Raw genomic sequence first — 8,508 nt, 5'->3', positions numbered from 1 at the left:
ATGAACATGTAAACTTTCCAGTCTCTTTAACAAAAACTCCAGACAGATCAATACTTGAAGCTGGACACATCTTTTGCAAGCAATGTTTAACAAAGTGTCTTGGTCTATGATGCAAAAATGTGGGTAGGTATGAACTATACTGGCAGAAATTTCCACTATGTCTTGTATTGATGACACAATACCTAAAAAGTTATGTTTTAATATGTTGTGAGTTGATGTTTTAAAAGTTATGTTTTAATATGTGTGATGTTTTAAAAGTTATGTTTTAATATGTGTGTCAAAAATAGTGTAGCACCAGTGTACTTTGCACAATAAGTGAAAAATATTTGACATTTGTTATGTTAAAGTTAAGTTTTAATATGTTGTGAGTTGATGTTTTAAAAGTTATGTTTTAATATGCATGATGTTTTAAAAGTTATGTTTTAATATGTGTGTCAAAAAATAGTGTAGCACCAGTGTACTTTGCACAATAAGTGAAAAATATTTGACATTTGTTCACTTTTTAAAATTTGTTAATGGTAGTTTGCCTGAAACAAAACTTAAAATTAAAAAAAATAAAAAAAATCTTTTTTTATGTCAGATATTCCCTTTAAAATCTCCCTTTTAACTATTTTGTGCTCACTAGAGTAGACTCTTTATCAAAATGTATATTAAGTTATATTTAAGTTATGTTATATTATTTCAAATTTTTTAACTTTATAAGGAAATAATGAACACTAAAGTAAATAAAGAACACTTTTACATGTTTTGATAAAGAACCTTTGCATAATAATATTCTAAATATTCTATTCTATTAAGAAAAAAAAAAAAAAATACTAAGTACCTATTATATAAATCTGGAAAGTAGTGTTCAATAAGAATAGTAAACATGGTTGATAAACAAGAGTTACTATGCTTTTTCAGGTATGAATGTTTGAAGGTTTCATTTTGCCGTTCAACTCCATTGTTAGTATTAATACTGACCATTGATCTGTCTTTACAATACAAGTATCCCCACCTCTATTAATAAAATGGTACAGAATTAAGTATGAATTTAGTATAGAATTAAAAAAAAAATTTTAAATAAAATAAAACCTCAATGTGGTAACCATTGCTTTTCAAGCCAATTAAACATATTTTTATGGTTTAGATTTAAATAATGTTCACATTTTTTTAAGTTTTCAAGGGCTTTTGCTGAATCAACATTTGATTGAGCTCTGGCAACTTTCCTTAACTTAGCTAGCATTTCTACTTTAATGTCACTGTCAATATTATTTACTTTATTAAACCAACGTTCCTACACTTGTTCCCGATGAAAGTCACATATGAGAAATTGGCACTCTATAAATTTAATATATAAGTTGAAACTTGATTTACTTAAACATAAAACCACTTAAATATAAAATGATTCAGTGAGGGGACTTAATAAAATTAAATAAGCAGCTAATTAAAATCTTGAAATACCTCAATGTAAAGATTAAATAGCATTAATCTCTTCAGCACAATAATCAACCATAAAACATAAAGGACTCCAATTAGGATTCCATTCTTTTATTTTGGCAAGAGCACTTTGAATATTTTTTGTTGACTCTCCTTCACAAATAAAGGGTATATGATAGTCATTGTATCAAGCTATATGATAGTCATTGTATGTACTTTATGCTCTCAATAAAAGATGCTTACGAGGACATTTAAAAAAAAAAAAATGATGCTTACGGGGACAAAAAAAAATAACTGATACTCAAAGGTTTAATTGGTACACAGGTGCTCTTGATAATGCTAATGTCCCCGTAAGCATTCTTTCTTTGTAAAATCTGTTCCTGTAAGTGATAATATAGGTATTGTAGTTAAAAAAGGTATTGTAAAAATAGTTTCAGAGAAGGTTTATTAAAAGTAAATATCATTTAGTAATGAGCTGAAATAAATTAAATGATTTATTTCCAAATTAAATATAAATTTAAAAAAATAATAATTAAACATAACGTTTAATTTATGTTGGATACCTGAATGTCAGTTGTGGAGGTCTTTTTATCTTAAATTTTTTTTAATGGATTACTTCTAAGACATTATAAATATTTAAAAAGCAGTGATTAAAATGATTGAAAATTAGTTATGATAATTTTTACTGTCCTATGCAATCAGATTAGAACAAGAAATGCAAAAGCAAAATGACACGTTATCTTGAAAATGAAGGATTGTCTTTTTATTTAAAAAAACAGTGAGTATCTGTTCAATCAGTGAGCCCTGTTTTAAATACATATTTTATCGGAAACTATAAAATGTTATCAAAATAAAAGAACAGTTATTTATATAGTGTATTTGAATTTTTTTTTAAAGTATTTACCTTAATGTGCACTACAAAAATATTTTATAAAAGCCTATTATTTAAATATAGTGTTCAAAATAAATATATTATTTTATTATTTAAACATGCACATGGAACACAAGGAAAAAAAAATATACACATTCATTTCTGTATATCTTGGTGAAAATTGAAGTTAAGTAAAGAGAACTCACAGTAAAATATTAAATACATACAATTTTTACTTATCCTTTAGGTCAATGATAAAATCTTCTGTGAGGATTTTCAACTTTCCATTGTTCTACCTTTTTTAAAAGACATTCTTGGTCAATGTTTGAATACCTTTTCTTTCTTACTGCTTCCAACATGTAACACCGAATAGTTTTTTTCGATGGGAAGAATCTTTTATTTGATTTAGATGATCATTTACTATTTTTAAACATTTCTCTTGTAACAATGATTTCTAATCTTTTACGCATTTCATCAACACTAGTTATAAATTCAGATGATGTAAATATTTCTTCTTTTAATCTTGCATCAAATGGCTGGGATATACCAGCAGCCTTAAAAAAAAAAAAAAGAATTATCAGAAAATTTAAATAAAAAATGTAAAAATCTGAAGGTGGTTTAAAGGTTGATTGGTTTCAATTAAAAAAAATTAATTAAATAAAGGAAAAAGCCACTTGTTAAGTGCCTACAATTTTTAAAAAAGAACTTTTAAAAGAAAAATGTTAAAGCTATAAAGTAAAAAATAAAGAAATTAAAACATTAACAATTTTTACAACTTGTGATTAAAATTGGTTAATGTTAAAATCAGATTATGTTATACAAAATTATTTACATCTCTAGTAAAGTGACCAGTGTGAGAACTCATTGATGGAAGAAAAATTAATAAAATATTTATTAAAATTAATTTATTATTTTTTAAATTATTATTGTTATAAACATGTAGTGTATTTATATTCTATCTATAATTGAATTATTAAAGTTTTCAAGTTTATTATATACTTATATAATATATAACTATAAATAAATAAGTATATGATATACCTTATATAAATATTTAAATATAAATAAATATAGCACATTCAAAATACCTTTCTATTATTGCAACTCATTTTATATTCTTCTTTAAAAGATATTTTTCTATCACTTCCATGCATACAATCAAGAACTTTACTTCCTACAATCATGAATGGAACACCATTAAAAGATACTGAGTCATCCTCCCAATTTTTAGTCAATTATGTATAAAGTAACTTAATATCACAAAAAAAACTATGGTAACCAGATCCTCGGTAACTGACAAACTTTTTCTTACCTATATTACCAAAATTTTTGTCAGCAGAATAACATGTAAACTTTGACACAGTTTCTGTCTCATAGTTTTGAATCAAAACGAGTATTTTCTCGTATGATTCTGCACATATCCACTTTTCCGCTCAAAATATCATATCCATAATGACTTTAATAGTTCAAAATAGTAAAAATGAAAAAGTTTCAAATTTGGAAAAGTTACAAATGCACAAAATACATAAAATTATATAATATATATCATAAATTATATAAAACCATAAAATTATCTAATTACCCTTAATAAGACTTGAATCTTCTAACAAACTTAAACTCTTATCGTCTCCCGATATCTTATCATATGAAAAAGAAATTTTTTTCCATTTTGCAGTTATTATTTTCTACTTAATCCTTTAAGTTAATGTAATACTTTAGGCTACATAGAACAAACAAGAGAGCCTGGCTAAAATTATTTATAAATTTAATTATATCAAATAAAATGATTCATATAAAAAATAATTATGCGGAATAGACTTACGAGTTTTGCGGACTGTAAGACACCACCTGACTTTGCGGTATGGAAACATGCACCAACCAACCTAAAATCTAAGACTTTTACAGGAATGGCTCCCAAATTTGATTGGTCAAAATATTTGCTCCGATCTAAAGAATATATTCATAATATTTCATATACATGTTTCATATATAACATATACAAGTCACGATATCCGGTAAACGAGAAAAAAAGTTTTTCGGACTTTGTGAAACAAAATTTTATCATCCAATCAAAATAGGGAGCCGTTTCCTGTATTTAACGGTGTCGCGTTAAATAAGTAGATCGTTAAATAAGTAGACAGTCAGTTCTGCGCAAGCGTAACGCCTGCGCAGATACAGCGCAAAGCTTTCGTTAGGTAGGTTAAATCTATCGTTAAATAAGTAGCCTTGTTTCCGTTAGGTATAAACGTAAAAAACAAAAATAATCATGTTTTAAAATTTTTTAAAATTATATAATTAAAATGCGAGTCTATAATTACTTTGTTGAAGATGTTTAGCAGTCCCTGATGGAATAATAAATTATTATAATAAAAAAGTGTCAACTTTGTGGTATGTGTATATATAACCCACTATTTAAGTTAAACTTTTATATAATTTATGATTAAGAGTTAATTATTATTGTATATTTTATATTATTTTATGTTTCTGAAGTTAAATTATATGATGTCTCAGCATCTCAAAAATCACTGTTGTTTTGGGACTTCCATTTTATGCATTGACTTATTTGTCGATTTTGCTCAGAACTATTAGTCAATTTTGTTATGTATTTAAAAGTTGCAATTAAGTATTACTAGAAATACTTATTGAAAACAATCTAAGACCAAATTAACTGTAAATTTATTATGGATTTAAATCTAATTTTCAGAAAGTGACCCTAGGTACAGTTTAAAAGCTTGTTGTACCTAGGGCCACTAATTTTCAAACCCTTTTACTTGATGGAATTTTATTAGTATAAGTCAATATACTTATACTAATACAAAGTAATTAGTATAGAGATGTGATCGTATCAGTTTTGCCTTCTTTAGACAAGTCTGGGGACTTGAATTTGGGCACTAAAAATCTGGCTATAGGTACACAAACTTCCCTTAGACCTTATTCAATCTCTTGCCTTAATTAAACTTGAAAAAAATATATTATTACAATTACTGATAATTGAAGTAAATATATTGAAAAATTAACAATTTGTGCAACTACTTTATTTTATTGATTTTTGGTACTCTTCAAAAAACTCTAAAATTTTAGATTATTTGATAAAGTCTGCTTATTTTCCTTAAACCAATCAATGAGAAAAAGGTTCAGAGTTTAAACTGGTAGCGGTAAAGGTTTGAAAAAGCTATTTGTTAATGATAGTATCGTTGTAAAAAGGCTGTCGAAGTTCAAAATTTTTCTAAAGTTTTCTTTAAAGTTTGTCAATACAGTCTAAAGACAAGGCCTTAGATATTTTAAAGAAGACTCACCTTGCTGGCTTGATGATACCTTGATTGATATAGCACAAAGTTTGTTTTTATATCAGTTTTCTAAAATGTTTGGGTTTCCAAGTTTAAAAAATCTGGATTTTTTGCATTTTTAGTTGTTTTAATTATGTGGTTTTTCAGAAAGTTACAGTTGTATGCAAACGATTAATGTTAGAAATCATATTGGGTGTTTCTAAGTAAATGCGTCCTATGTTGTTTTACATTAGTAGTGTGTTTAGTTTTACGATTCACTTTTTAATAGTTTAAGTAAAGGTGATGCGCCATTGTTAGTGCATAGAGTTGCACATGAAAATGATTGTGATTTTTTCTTAGAAAGAATGTAATGGTTTTGTGTAGCAGTATCAACCTAAGTTTAGTTATGTAAAAAGATAATGACATGCGGTAGCATTACCTGAAATGTATTGAGAATGGTAAATTAGAGATGTTTCCTTTTATTACTGTGTTATACTGTCATAAACAGTGTGTCTTTAGTACTATCAATGTTGTGAATATATCCTGTTATTTCTACTGTTTTTGTTTTATGACATATTTGAATATTTAAATTCAATCAATATACATAAATATGTTTTTTTTGTTTTTTATTGTTGATTTGTTTATGTACCTTATGTTCTAGTTAATATTTAAAAAATTCATTACTTATTTTATTTTTGTAAGTGTCTTATAGATGTCTAAAGTTATACAATTGGCTAATTTAGGTCAACTATTGTTTGTTCTTTATTTTGTTATTGGCATGATGATTTGTTTTGCTCACTTTGTAGTTGTTTTTTTCTTACTGTCATCAGTTATTCAACTAGGGTTATCGATATAAGATATAGTCAATAGGTACAGTTATTAAAGTCAGTTCTTTATTTACATACATTTTGTTGCAGTTGATTATAGCTACTATTACAACTACACTAAAAGTAGTATTTAAAAATATGGCTATGTAATTTTTAATTATAATGAGATATTTGATCAATTTTTTATAGAATATTGTGAAAGTATAGACTATTCTGGCATGTTGATATATCTTTGATGGGCGGACATAAGAGTATAACTGCATTTTTGACCATTTAACGATTTATATGAGAAAATGTGACTTGTGTATGCCGGCATCAATGGTTTTAACAGTATAGTTACACCATTCGGTTCAAACAGAATAAAAGTAATAACCCATTTCTCAAAATATGACTTCTGTAGCAAAATAATTGGGTTCATAATATTGTTTTTTTGCTCTACTGAAAAGTTACACTTTTGCAGTTATACTCTTATGCCGCCATCAAAGATATGGCTGTTTTAACATTTTTAACATTTATTTGATTTAAAAATTCAAATCCTTCAATTAGAGTTCATTTTGTAAATCAATTTATTGACATGCATTATTCAATGCATTTATTAAGTACTCTTCTGGCACAAAGGCATTTTTATAATTATTTTATTTATTCGTTGTGATTTCATGATACTATTTATATTATACTATATTTCTATTCTATGTAGGCTTGTAATTCCATGTGGAAAAATCGAATTTCTTCCGAAAATGCCCAAGTTTCAACCAAGTTAAATTTTTTCAAAAGGACTTAAAAACCATGTTGTTTTATTTTGCTATTTATATTGTGTAAGGATATTATTTTTCTCATTGATGTGTAAGGATATTATTATGTTGATTTTATTTTCCAAATAAAGTTTTAGTGTAGCATGAAGTGTGTCGTTTCTTTAATATCGTATGTATTTAAAACATTCTCATTGTAAGAAATAGTAAACTAAGTTTAGGTCACATTTTATTATTATTGCGCTATGCATACATTAAAATCGCTAAAATCGTCGAATAATACCCGTCTAGATTGTTATTCAACGGTAGTACAGTAGTGGTGTTGTGGGAGACGCTCGCCTCATAATTAAAAAGTTCTGAGTTCGATCGCTACCGCGTCCCTGGCAATACCGCGCTCAACTTGTTTCTCCACGTAGCGATCTTGATCGTCATGGTTTGTGTTTCGAAGTTATAGACTTGAGAGAGGGTTGTAAAAACAACTAAAGCAGCCTCCTTGACTGTAGTGTCTTTTTCGGCTTTGAGGAGGTAAATTAACACACAAAAAAAGGCTAGACACGAACTAATAAATTCTCTTCTTTTCTTTTTTCTGGGATAATATCAGAATGCTGTCCTTACTATTTATCTGCGTAGAATCAAGTAACAATTACAAATTTTACAATCATTAAGTTTAAGGGTTAAGGATAAATAATTTAACGTAAAACATTTTGCTAAAATGCACAGTTAAATTATTTAGGAATACAATAAACTTCCTTGTGAGATGAGTATTTTATTTGATATCATTAATACGGGTGAATGGCCTATCAAAAAGCTTTTTCTTAAAAATGTGTTTCTTGTCATACTATACTATAAAGATATAAATTGCGACTAGAATATACGTCGTGAGTTAAATATTATTAAAAGTAGTAAATTATCACTATAAAAATGCCCTTAAGTAATAACAATTCGCATGGCAAAGGAAATGCTTTTAGTTCGGTTAACGTATGTTTTTTTTTAAATTTGTTAGTCTGGGTTAGCAAAATGCCTCGATTGTTCAGTTTGTCTACTTATTTAACGATCTACTTATTTAACGTGACTTAATACGTTAAATAAGTATCCGTAAACTAACGCATGCGCAGAATATCATTTTGTCTACTTATTTAACGATCTACTTATTTAACGTGACAACGGCTCCTTTAAGTTTTTGGTAGTTTTGAGTTTAATTTTTTTTTTTATTGCAAAAAGCAAAGAAGATGTTTGCCTTATATGTGTCATTGCAAATAACGTAAAGAAAATTAAAACTTCCAGCGGTTTATTCATTTATTTTTTTTGCATCAAGTTAATGTTTTAAAGCTAAAAAGATGATTTTCTTTTTCTTTCTATTTCTCAAACTTAAAAGC

The 8,508-nt window shown here is 26.9% G+C and overlaps 1 long non-coding RNA gene across 1 annotated transcript; it reads left to right on the top strand.

Moving 5' to 3' along the window:
* The first annotated feature begins 4,520 nt into the window (after positions 1 to 4,520).
* LOC136074802 (uncharacterized) lies at positions 4,521 to 7,277 on the top strand. Its single transcript, XR_010635452.1, has 2 exons — positions 4,521 to 4,678; positions 7,081 to 7,277. It is a non-coding gene; the product is annotated as an uncharacterized LOC136074802 (long non-coding RNA).
* Positions 7,278 to 8,508: the final 1,231 nt, after the last annotated feature.

The sequence above is a fragment of the Hydra vulgaris genome, chromosome 01, assembly GCF_038396675.1.
Source record: "Hydra vulgaris chromosome 01, alternate assembly HydraT2T_AEP".
Lineage (NCBI taxonomy): Eukaryota > Metazoa > Cnidaria > Hydrozoa > Anthoathecata > Hydridae > Hydra > Hydra vulgaris.
This window is presented reverse-complemented; position numbering and strand designations above follow the sequence as displayed.